Source organism: Eurosta solidaginis, chromosome 5 (genome assembly GCF_040869045.1).
Source record: "Eurosta solidaginis isolate ZX-2024a chromosome 5, ASM4086904v1, whole genome shotgun sequence".
Lineage (NCBI taxonomy): Eukaryota > Metazoa > Arthropoda > Insecta > Diptera > Tephritidae > Eurosta > Eurosta solidaginis.
Window position 1 is genome coordinate 238,716,635 of NC_090323.1, and position 13,828 is coordinate 238,730,462.

At 34.7% G+C, this 13,828-nt stretch overlaps 1 long non-coding RNA gene across 3 annotated transcripts in view; it reads right to left on the reverse strand.

Moving 5' to 3' along the window:
* Window positions 1-413: 413 nt before the first annotated feature.
* Window positions 414-13,828, reverse strand: part of LOC137233869 (uncharacterized) — a 278,410-nt gene continuing 264,995 nt past the window's right edge. For all 3 annotated transcript variants that reach the window (XR_010947586.1, XR_010947584.1, XR_010947585.1), the window contains one exon: window positions 414-613. This is a non-coding gene — a long non-coding RNA (uncharacterized lncRNA). The remainder of the gene's footprint in view (window positions 614-13,828) is intronic.

The window sequence follows — 13,828 nt, forward strand, 5'->3', positions numbered from 1 at the left end:
TATATGTACATTAGACTGGGTCGATTTATTAAACGATATCGCGCCTTCGATTTTTCGATAGGACTTGGGCTCAGGAAAAAAGTTCCACTACTCATACACAAAAAAAATTATTTTCGAGCCTGCGAAATTTCATTTTTTTGACTTTTTTCGACTTTGATTTTTAAGATTTTTTTCACTAAAAAAATTTTCATTTGATTTTAAAATTTTCATGCAAACCCTGTCCGACTCAAAAATGTCCGCTTTTTGAAAAAAAAAAATATATATATATATTGTTTTTCCTTTACATATGAAAATTTGTTTAGTTGGTCATGAAAAAAACCTTAAAAATCAAAGTCGAAAAAAGTCAAAAAAATTAAATTTCGCTGTGTCGAAAATTATTTTTTTTTGGTATGTGTAGTGGAATTTTTTTTCCTGAGCCCAAATCCTATCGAAAAATCGATGGCGCGATATCGGTTAACTTTCGTCCATACAAATCGACCCACCCTAATGTACATCCATAGGTATAACGACAGTCCAATGATGCGATACTTTGAAGTGATCCAAGCATGAAAATCGAATAAACTAAGCTCGTCCATGTTGCCTTTAAGCATATTTGAGTTTATCCTTCTTTTATCTGCAAATAAAAAGAGGTTATTTATTAACTTTTAACAGGTTTTATTGAAATTGAGTTAGAATGGTGTACCTATTTTAATTGCATTCCTAATTAGCATTTATTCCAGAATTAACTTAGTTTAAATAGCGTTATACTAAAACATAAAAAATGTAGAACGTATATAGCAGGGATGTTGCGAATGCGATACTAAAAACCAAAGAGACTGAACTTCAATCGATCACAACTTTAACCCTTTCTTAACCGTACTACAAGTAGCTGTCTGACTTATATAAGGTAAATTGTTCCAGATATTTAAAGTAACTAATTTGGCAAAAAATACTTTGAAAAAGATCTAATGTCCTTGGAAAGCAGATTTTTTCTTCGGATAAAATGTCCTGCTGGTTTTCTTACAAACCGTTTATTGGGACTTATTAGCCCATCGGTATGATTTATCCAAATCCATATAATGAATGCTGTTCTATTTTTGTACACCAATGGGATAATATGTACCAATTGTGTGGCCCTGTTCATCACCGATGGGATATATAATCCCAAGCTAGGTTTATAAATTCTATTTCACTCTTAACTGGACGCACTTTTCAATAACTCGGTCACAGTAGCAGTTGCAACAAAAAAGTAAATAAACAGTAGAAATGCATAGGCTCTTTGAACTGACTTAATACAGCTGATCGTGAAAGGAAAATACTCATAAGAACCAAATAGCGGGTCAATTCTATATTTGACTTTCACATTCTTAGACTTGGCAAGGTCTTCTATTCTTGTCCTAAACAAACTCCCAGAAGTTTTTTTAAAGTATTATCGATGGTGCTGATCCTTGCTGGACATTGAGCCGGCACGTTCTGGAAATTAGCAACAGTAAGGTACTAGCCCGACCATCGCGGGAACGATTTTATATGACCACGTGGAACCTTTTAACATTATTGGATTCAGTCGACTCTCACGACAGGCATGCCCATCGTGGAAGTATTAAAGGCCCCTTATTCTACTGGGGTGTTGCCTCAAGGTTAGCGCTTATTGAAATTTTATTTTGTAAATTAAATATGACATTAATGATACCCATCAAAGAGAAGGTTATTTTACCTGTCTCATTATACCCACCTCAAGGTTTGCCAGCGCAATTTATAGCTTCTCCAAACTGAAAAAAATACTTTTTTAATAGCCTCATCGGTCATAGGTTTCGCGTACATAATACCAATACATAAATATGATGACAATTATTTCAGTAATGCTAGGAAATGAAAATGGTGTTACTTGATTTGAAAATAATTAAATTTTATTTGTAAAAATTTCATTTGATTTCAAAAAAGAATAATTTGATTTGAAAAAGTAAAATTTTTTTGGAAAAATTTTCATTTGAGTTGAAAAGAGTTTCATTTTATTTGAAAAAGGGTTTATTTTATTTAAATAAAATTACATTAGATTTAAAAAAAAAATTTTAGATTTGAAAAAAGTTAAATTTATTTGAAAAGAGTTTAATTTTATTTGAAAAAGTTTCATTATTTGTGAAAAAAGTTTTACTTTATTTGAAAAAAGTTAAATTTAATTCGAAACAAGTTTTATTTATTTGAACGAAGTTTTATTTACTTGAAAAAAGTTTAACTTTATTTGAAACAGTTTCATTTGAAATGAAAAAATTTTGATTTGTTTTAAAAAAAGTTTCATTTGATTTGAAACTATTTTCATTTTATTTGGAACAATTTTCATTTGGTTAGAAAAAAGTTTCATTATATTCAAAAATTTTCAAGTTATTTGAATAAAGTTACATTGGATTTGAAAAAATTTCATTTGATTTGAAAAAAGTTTAATTTTATTCGAAAAGGTTTCTTTCGATATGAAAAAACGTCATTTTATTTGAAAAAAAAGTATTGATTTAAAAGAAAATTCATTTGTCTTGAAAAAATTTCATTTGAACTTACAATGGTATATTAGCTTATATCTCGGTTTGTATGCAAGTCTCGTTATACTCAGCTGAGCAGAGCTCACAGAGTATATTAGATTTGTTCGCATAACGGTAATCCGTAACGGCATAAACTAATCGAGATAGATATAGACTTCTATATATCAAAATGCTCTGGGCGAAAAAAGAAATTCATTTAGCTTTGTCTGTCCGTCCGTCCGTAAAAACGATAACTTGAGTAAATTTTGAGGTATCATGATGAAATTTGGTATGTGGTTTCTGGGCGCTCATCTCAGATCGCTATTTAAAATGGAAGAAATCGGATTACAACCACGCCACTTTTTCCATATCGAAAATTTTGAAAAACCGAAAAAGTGCGATAATTCATTACCAAAGACGGATAAAGCGATGAAACTTGGTAGGTGCATTGACCTTATGACGCAAAATTGGAAATTAGTAAAATTTTGGACAATGGGCGTGGCACCGCCTACTTTTAAAAGAAGGTAATTTAAAAGTTTTGCAAGCTGTAATTTGCAGTCGTTGAAGATATCCAGCCCAATTCTAAACGAAAATTCCTTGTGAGTCTTTTCACTTCTCCCTTTCCTCCTATTCTGAACAATGTTCGAAAAAGCGGAAACCGGTTATGGTATAAAAGTAGGTATTATGAATGTGAGGGAGAGGGAGATTTCTCTGCCATTTCATAGGAGTTTTTTCACTAGTTAAATTACAGGGAATGTATAAAAATAGTTAAAGGAAATTGGTTATTTTAAGAAAGAACACTTATTTGTACAAATTTGTGCTAAAATATGTATTTACATTCTACCGCAATATTCTCACTGTTAATAGAACAACAACAACAACCGCAATATTCTTTATTTTAAGTCGAAAAGTTTATCATAAGCAAGGGAAGAGCTCTCCGTATATTTGATGCAGCCATCCAGAAATTGCGCAAGGATTTTTAAGAAGGCTTAAATAGATTTTGGCATATGGTTTAAGACTAATTCAACTCGACTTGGCCGCCAGAAAATAGTTTTGCTGAAGGATAGCAGGCAACTCTGGAGGATTTGTGTTATCCCGCCGTCTCACAGTGTTTCGTGTAGACCAAGCTTGCTGGACAAAATTATTTTATGAGATTTTCCGTTTCATATGCAGTCATTTATTACAACTACGTCATTTTTTTCAGACATCTGTTCTTTTTTTTTCCAAAATTTTACTTCATATGCATACATTTGCTTATTTCATATACAGTAACTCATGTGAATAAGTGACATAGATCCAAAAAAATGTAAAGGACTTAAGAATATCACTTTATTGTACTTAAATTGAATGGACTACAAATCTCAATACTCTAGAAAATTCTAAAAATTCGGAAAAAAATTAAAATTTTTTATGAAAATTCGTCGAATTTTTCAAACATTTTTTAAATATAATTTAGTTTTTGTTATAGATCGTCACAAATTTTCTTATGGGAAATTAGTTAAAATAAATTTTCGAAAGCGAAAATTGTAAGAATTGTCCAAAAAGGGATGTCTACTTATTTATGTGAATGACTGTACATATTTACATACATATTTTGTATTTATTTGAGTATTTATCCTGGCACTACAATTTTTACAAAATTATTTTATAGTACCAGTCAGGAATGTAGAAGTGAATTACAATAATAATAATAACAATGTGAATAATTGAATTAATTATGTGAAAATTACTTATTACAAAAACTTAAAAGTAAAGTATCATACAAAGTAGAAAAGACAATAGATTTAAATTGAATAAAACCTGATCCAACAAAAAGTTATTCGCTATCATCACTTTCGTTCGATGAGTCACTTGTGGAATAGTCATGAGCATCAGCAACACTACTGTGAAAGCTTGAAACAACTGGGGTATTTATTGACTCCTCAACATTATCGGGGGACAGTAAATTTAAGACTTCTGAAGTCAGACTTTTTAATTTTTTCTTAGGTATCTCCCTAAAACTGTTAACTAAAGGATCCGATGTTATAAGCAACATATTCATAAGATCTCTCTTCGTGGCTTCACGCGACTGCTTTTGTATGTTATCATCCCTGAATCGTCTCAAATCTTTATTACGGGCTTTCTGCGCTTCCTCAGAAAGTTGAACAATAGGTAAAATTGCTGATTTTATAATACCAGTACTATGCACTAAGATTTTATGAACTGTAACAGGCATATTAAACCATGGATAGAGATCTATGTATAGTTTTTTAGTCTCGACCGCAAATTTTTCATATCTTTGGATATTTATATTGTACCCAGATGCTAACGCGCGAAGGAGAGTGTCGAATCTTTTGATGAGCATAACATCCAATCCCGTAAGCACTAGCCTCAGAATTTTCGAAAAACCTACGAGCAGTGTTGCCGTCATTGGTATTGCCGAAACCTGGTTTTGGTTTATCTACTATCAATCCAAGTTGTGCATTATTTATATTACATTCAGGTATTGGCGTAGATGCTACCAAATAGGGTTGTTTTGTGTAGCGTTCCTGTGTGGTTATACCTGCATTAGGATTGCTTTGTATGTACCTGTTTTTATGCCTTGGTGACTGGTGCGGTAGGTTGTGGCAGGTTGAAGTCAGTGATCTTCGCCTTTTTGCTTTTGGTGTGCCCTTGTTGACCTTGCGCGTTAATTTTTGTGTATTTTATGGCCACGTGTTTGTTCCCTGTACCTGGGAATTGGTTTTGCCGTTTGTAGATCAGCTTTAAAGGTTCAAATATCTCGTCGGAGCTGGTACGTACATACATCCTATTTTATATGTAGAGATAACTAAATCTCCAAAAAAAAAAAATTTAAAATAGATGTGCAAAGAATTCGCAATGGTTTTTTCTTTCGGCTATTAGATAATACTTGCGACTGCAACATATGTAAAATTAAGCCCGTATGTCCGCGGATGTATGTAACTTTTTTGTCCCTAAATTTAAAAATATAGAGAAAAAATACCTTTTCTTCTTAATAACGGAATGTTAAATATATTGAAAATACTCTAATTGTGAAAGATTACTATTAAAAATTTTTACTTACCTTCCAGCTTAGAATCCATCAAAAAAAATATATGAAAGTATTCACTTAAAAGAAATATGAAGCTTAATATTCAACAAGAATTTTGCAGATTAATCAATGCATTTTACGGCCACTCCTGCCTTCTTACTTCAATTACTCAATATATATGATCAAAAATCTCAAAAAAAGTAGAAATCCCGTTGTTTTGTTTGTTTTCTTTCATTTCTCATTACACTTTTCTTGGAATAAGAACTTTGTTTTTGTCCAGCTAGCTTGTTCTACACGAAACACTGTGCGCCTTCTTCTTCTTATGCTCCTCTGTTGATGTTTCTGTGGCACCAATTCATTACTCATTTCAGTGAATACCACATTGTTTATATTTTATTTCTTAATTTCAAACAAATTCGCAACAATAATTAACTTTTCTATTTTTTAAACAAAATAAGAAATGCGCAACGAAATTTCAATTGACAAAACAGCTGACTTCGAAAATTCGAAATTCCTATTCTCCCTAGGAGAAAAGAATTGGAGGAATTTTTCCGCGGGAATAAAAAAATCCGCGAGAACAAAATTCCGCGAGGATATTTAGAATTGGTCTGATCATAGTGAAATTTGGCAGGCACGTTATTCCTATTACTATATGTATGCTAAATAAAAATTAGCAAAATCGGATGACGAACACGCACACTTTTAAAAAAAATCAAATTTTAACAAAAAATTCAATATCTTTACAGTATATAAGTAAATTATGTCAACATTCAACTCCAGTAATGATATGGTGCACCAAAATACAAAAATAAAAGACAATTTCAAAATGGGCGTGGCTCCGCCCTTTTTCATTTAATTCGTCTAGAAAAATTTAAATGCCATAAATCGAACAAAAATTTACCAATCCTTGTAAAATTTGGTAGGGGCATAGATTCTACTATGACAATAACTGTTTTCTGTGAAAATGGGTTAAGTCGGTTGAAGCCACGCCCAGTTTTTATACACAGTCGACCGTCTGTCCTTCCGCTCGGCCGTTAACAAGATAACTTGAGCAAAAATCGATATATCTTTACTAAACTTAGTTCACGTACTTATCTGAACGCACTTTATCTTGGTATAAAAAATAGCCGAAATCCGACTATGACCACGCCAACTTTTTCGATATCGAATATTACGAAAAGTTAAAAAAATTCATAATTCTGTACCAAAAATGAAAAAAGAGAAGAAACATGGTAATTGGATTGGTTTATTGACGCAAAATATAACTTAAAAAAAATCTTTGTAAAATGGGTGTAACACCTACCATATTAAGTAGAAGAAAATGGAAAAGTTCTGCAAGACGAAATCAAAAGCCCTTGGAATCTTGGCAGGAATACTCTTAGTGGTATGACATATATAAATAAATTAGCGGTACCCGACAAATGATGTTCTGGGTCACCCTGATCCACATTTTGGTCGATATCTAGATAAAGCCTTCACATATACAACTAAGGACTTTTCCCTTTTAAAACCCTCATTAATACCTTTAATTTGATACTCATATCGTATAAACACATTCTAGAGTCACCCCTGGTCCACCTTTATGGCGATATCTCGAAAAGGCGTCCAGTTATGGAACTAAGGCCCACCCCCTTTTAAAATACTTATTAACACCTTTTATTTGATATCCATATCGTACAACACACATTCAAGAGTCACCCCTGGTCCACCTTATGGCGTCCACCTATAGAACTATGGCACACCTCCTTTTAAAATATTCTTTAATACCTTCCCTTTGATACCCATGTCATACAAACACATTGTTGGGTTACCCTAGGTTTATTTTGCTAAATGGTGATTTTCCCTTATTTTGTCTCCAAAGCTCTCAGCTGAGTATGTAATGTTCGGTTATACCCGAACTTAGCCTTCCTTACTCGTTTTTATATCAAATTTAATAAAATGTGACGTATACGCAGCAGTACCTGTCTTTTGCGTGTATTTAAATTAGTTAGTAAGAAACACATAAGTAGCTATTCTATGGTAAGATAAAATGATGTCCACCTTATACTTATGAACGATCTTTCGGATAGCTAATTTTATGACGAAGTATTGTACTTGTGAAGGTAGCGGAGAAGAGATAGGAATACAGCTTTAGCTTTTGAGTTTTCATCATCAAGAAGAAACGACAAGAAAACTTTTGCCTAAAAACCAATCAAACTAATATTCAAAACTTCCGAATACCCTTTTGAAAGTACTTATGTAATTGGTGTGTATGAAAGAATAAATATTGTGCATTGTTATATGTTTTCTTTCCTTTATGACATGTATGAGCTAAAATATTTATATGTACATATATATGAAATGTGGTAATATTAGGAATTAGTTTTTATCTAAGTATGAGTAAAATATTTATAGTAATAACATTATTAAGTTGTTTGGCATATTAAATGTCCCACTGAGCACTGCGCAAAAGCACAAAAACAGGGGTGGCTAGAATTTATATACAAAGGGGGCGATTTTCGGGCATAATGGATTGGAAATTTAGTCATTTGGTTGATTGGAAGCGCTTACAATGCATCATGACCATAGGCAAAATATTACACTCTGTTTACTTAGATAACAAAATATTTAAATATTGACTAGAGAACTGCAATATAAATTAGGTAAATTAGTAAAAAAAAGTTTCAATTTGCCTCGTTAGTTGAGCTCCTGGGTGCTCCTGCTGAAAGAGTAGTCAGCTGAAGGAAAAAAGTGTTAAAATAAGGGAAATTGGGAATAATACTTCGCCAAAAAAAAAAAATGGTGTCTGGAATCTGGTACTATATGCTATTTTACTGAGATAGTTATTTTAAAAATTATATGGGAGGTATGACACACAACATAGTTTACATTAGGTTGAACTGTTTGAGGACCTCAAATAGACTGACTGAATCCGTAGTGCAACCAGAAATTAATTTTACGACCAAACTGAAAAACCAGGACCTATGTTCTAAAATAACTCCGTCCTTTTGGCAAATACTAGAAACTTTCTAGGACTTATGCCACTTGTTGCATCTAGATATGACAGCTGCATCACCTCCAACCCTCACTCACTTCCTACATCTGATATCACTGACCAAGCCTAACTTAAAGGGATGTGACGCTAGAAGGCAGTGTCCAGTCAGAATACCCGTCATGAATCTACAGCTCCCCCTTTTTAATGATAGATGCAACTTTGTTAGTCTAAGGTTGTAAGACCTACACATAATCTTCGACACTTTACAGCCCCGCGCTTGGACCCACGCCTTTCATGTGCACCTCTCGCCTTCTCTTAATCTCGCCCAATCTAAGTGGGACGTCTACGGAGCAAGCTTCAAGGGCTGCGCCCTCTTTAGCTAGCTCATCCGCTTTTTCATTCCCATCTATTCCCATATGCCTTGGAACACAATATAGGTGTATACTTTTCCCCGTCCCGATTCTAGGTATTGCTTATACTTTAACACACTTTTAGATGCTGTGATACGTGAGATTATTGCCTTAATTACTGCTTGGTTGTCAATATAAAAGTTAACACGGCTGGAGTAAACCGCAGACCCTACTCCTTCCAATACTTTGGAACCATCTGTGTATACATGTAACGCCTCGTCCGCGATTTGAGCACCCTTGCGCAAACCTTCTACCTCTATTTTGGCTTTAAGAGCATCCTCGATTCGCAGATAGGGACAACGTAATGTTTACCAAAGTTTCGGAGTTACGAAATCAGTACAGCCGTCTTTATCCGGTTCAGTTGTACCAATGCGAGCTAAGAGATCCGCTTGACAGCTGCCCGGAATATCAATCATAAAATAGTTCGATGCAATCGCAAGCGAGGTCAGGCACTCCCAGACCCAGACCACCCTCGATTGCACTATACTTGAGCTCGAAGCATTGATGGGCGCTTGGATATCCGAGTAGGTTTTAAATTCATTAACCGTATTAGCACTGGATAGCATTTTATCCACCAAATCCTCAATCGCGGCAACTTCCTCTTAACCGATAACACAATTACCACAAGCCGACAAATCATCGATCACAAACAGTGATTACCTCGATAGCAAATGATAACACTCCGTACTGTTTCATTTTGACTTCCTCCTGTGTTTTTCTAGTTTTCTTTCGTTGTCGTGGCTTGGTTTGGCTTCGCAAATATGGCAATAGCTATAAGTAACGTTATTACCATCCATATTATTAGTGCCATTATTATTAGAATGCTCTTTTCCACCTCTTCTGTTTAATCTTCTTTACATTTACTTTTTTCCTTTATCGTTTCACTTTCTGATTTGTACATACATTCATCATGGATTTGTGTTTCTGTCTTCTTTAATTCCCATTAATTGATTTGGCTACGTATATCAACTCTACCACACTACAGAGTATTGACCACACTTACTCTGTATTCCCCCATATATCATAGCACTTCTAAAGACTACGCTCACGCTTACATTTTGAGTTTCCCCATAGAATGAGAAAAGCTGCGGTAAAAGAGCCTCGGAAGCTCCTGTGACTTTTTTCCTTCTAAAAACAGTTGAAATTTTTCGTTTGTTGTGACTTGGTTACTTGACATCCGATTGAAGTAAATGTCATTATTTTGGGTTTTAAAAACACTATAGTACTTGTTTTTTTTATATGTTCACTTCTACAATTATTTTCACATACAAAATCTTTGGCTAACCTCTTTTAAGGGACTACGAATATATATTTTAGGGTGTTTTTAGAAGAGTTACAAAATATAATTAGGCAACTCACTCAAATTCGCAATTGCATCGTTACCATGGAAACCTAGCACATAAAACAATTTTCGATATATGTTAGTTTGCGAGGTTTTCACGGTTTACGAGCTTTGCGCGCTGTTGTTTCATGAGTTGCCCTAATATTTTGTTCCGAGACCCTTCCAACAAAAGCCTCAAAATGAGGGCCAGTCTTTTGAAACTTTTATTCCGACTCAGTCTAACATATGCCCATATCGAAAAATACGTATGTGTATGTGATATTTTGCATGGTCGTATATCCATTCACAGTTTCGCTCTTGGCTTACTTGGTATCTGACGAATGTTTCCGCTGCTACTGCTACCGCTACGCAAAACACATACTTCTGCTTATCTTGTCAGTTGAATCTTATTTATTTTTGTGTTATTTAATTAGTATTCTGTGCCAAGAAATCCGATATTGTTTATCGCTTAGCTTCGTACTGACAGTGATTGACAGTGAAAAACGCGCTGCAAAGCTCTTAAGTATATCCCATACATATGTACTTAGAAAACACCAATAACCGCATGCGTAGATAATGATCAAGAGGGAAAACTTATTGGCTGGACAACAAGTTGCTTGCAGATGGTGTGAAGAGGAGGAATGAGTCGACACTCGTCAAATCTCTTCCTTTTACAATAGGCAAAGAGTTTCCAAGCAACGCGTCGCCCCTTATGATCACTGCCTAAGTATAATAACCCATGCTTATCTTTGGAAAAGTTCCATACAAGTGCAAATTTCGTATAATCAAGTTTGCTTATTTTGTTGTTGTTGTTCTTGTATTAGCAGTGCTTCGCCCCATTCAATAGGCACGACCACTCACAAATTGTCATCAAAGTCCTCTAACGGGAGTCCAAGGAAACTGTATTTTGTATTGCTAACTTTGTGATCGCAGTCTTCGAAATCGTAAACTTTTCTTTCCAGATGTGCATATGTTTGTATGTTTGTTGGTATGAATTTGGAAGAATCCGATGGGTTTTCAGGGGTTCATTCGATATGTTTGCGGTTAAGTGGGCTTTCAAGGTGTCTTACATGAGATCAAAAATTAACATCAGAAATCTTAGCTTATATATATATATATATATTTATAAAGGCTAGCCCATACACCTATTTATATACGCAAAACTGAACAACAATTACTTAGAGTTTGTTGTGGGCCAGGCAGAAATGAGTGAGTCCAGTCAGAATGGCGCTTGAGTGTGCTTATATAGATATGTATGTGCACTAGGGTGCGCCTAACATCTTACATATCCTCATAAAACAAGAGCAACTCTAAATTTTATTCTTAACTGAAAAAACAGGAAGGCTTGGCCTCAATATTAACAAATAGAGGTAATTAAAAAGTATACAAAATATCTTGATTCCAAAACCATTGAAGGGCTTTTTAGGTGGCTTCCCTTATCTCTCATCTAGACAGTGAGGCGATAATACTCCCCGTAAAGGAGAGAAATGAAATTTTGAACAGTTTCCTGGGAATGCCATCAAACATCTGATTGAAGAGCGTCTCTCAGGGACCTAAGAAGTCGTATTCGTTAGCAATATGAAGATATCCTGCACTTCAATCGTATGAAGAAAAGGTATGAAAAGGCTTCACCAAAGGCATAAACGGTGACACGTGTTACTCTAGGTCAATTTCGATCTGGATACTATAATAAGTTAAGCTCTTACCCAACAAACATTTAGGTTAGAAAACGAATCGAATTCTAATGTATTTCTTCAAAGTAGAAGGTTAGAGGACAATTTGCGAAACTGTCGCGAATTATAGCATTCTCGACAAAAGGGGGACTTCATTCTCGATATCTAGAAAAGGGTTAAAGTTCTAATCGAATTCTAACGTCAAATTCTAATGAGTTTCGAATTAGAATTTTGAAGTGCTGCCCAATTAAATTCAGTTATTTAAAATCAGCGAAATTTTCATTGTTTCATTATACCAAATAGGTTTATTTGTTTATAATCTTATGTATTAAGAATGGACATATTTCAAAGGCTTTTTCTATTATAATAAAAAATCAAACCGTACTTAAAGATTGAGTTCCGCGTTGGTTTGAGGAACGGATGAGGAAGCGTTTTGTTCATGCCATTCAAATAGCACTTCAATAATCTGCTCGCTTTCCTTTTTAACACGCTTTTATTAGCTTGGCCTGTATGTAGCGGAATCTTTGAGCTTAATTTTCACCGGCTTCTAGAAGTCTGATTAATTTGAAAGTTTGCACACATATCAAGCTCGATGACAATGCATTAATATGATGGTGTGTTGACATAAGGTCAACGGCCATAAGGTCAATTGGCCTTATTACCACTTTGAATGGCCATAAGTTTGATTGAAACTTTGCACACATATCAAGGCTCGATGACAATGCACTAATATGATGGTGTGTTGACATAAGGTCAACGGCCATAAGGTCAATTGGCCTTATTACCACTTTGAATGGTCATAAGTTTGATTGAAACTTTGCACACGTATCAAGGGTCGATGACAATGCATTAATGTGATGGTGTGGTAACATAAGGTCAACAGCCATAAGGTCAATTGGCCTTATTACCACTTTTAATTCCCATAAGTTTGATTGAAACTTTGCACACGTATCAAGGCTCGATGACAATGCAGTAATGTGATGGTGGGTTGACATAAGGTAAACGGACATAAGGTCAATTGAACTTATGACCAGCCAAATGGCCATAGATTTGAAACCTTGCACATAATGCGAAAAACGCATTACTTTATTAATGATAGAAGTGGATGCATGGCAGATCTACGAAAGAGCATACTGGAGCCTTTTTAACGCGCTTTTATTAGCTTAGCCTGTATGCAACGGAATCTTTGAGCTTAATTTTCACCGGTTTCTAGAAGTCCGATTAATTTGAAACTTTGCATACGAATCAGGGACCGATGACAATGCATTAATGTGATGGTGCGGTGACATAAGGTCAACGGCTATAAGGTCAATTGGCCTTATTACCACTTTAAATTCCCATAAGTTTGATTGAAACTTTGCACACGTATCAAGGCTCGATGACAATGCAGTAATGTGATGGTGGGCTGACATAAGGTAAACGGACATAAGGTCAATTGAACTTATGACCACCCAAATGGCCATAGATTTGAAACCTTGCACATAATGCGAAAAACGCATTCCTTTATTAATGATAGAAGTGGATGCATGGCAGATCTACGAAAGAGCATACTGGAGCCCTTTTTAACGCGCTTTTATTAGCTTAGCCTGTATGCAATGGAATCTTTGAGCTTAATTTTCACCGGTTTCTAGAAGTCCGATTAATTTGAAACTTTGCATACGAATCAGGGACCGATGACAATGCATTAATGTGATGGTGCGGTGACATAAGGTCAACGGCCATAAGGTCAATTAGCCTTATTACCACTTTGAATGGCCGTAAGTTTGATTGAAACTTTGCACACGTATCAAGGCTCGATGACAATGCATTCATGTGATGGTGTGGTGACATAAGGTTAACGGCCATAAGGTCAATTTGCCTTATTACCACTTTGAATGGCCATAAGTTTGATTGAAACTTTGCACACGTATCAAGGCTCGATGACAATGCA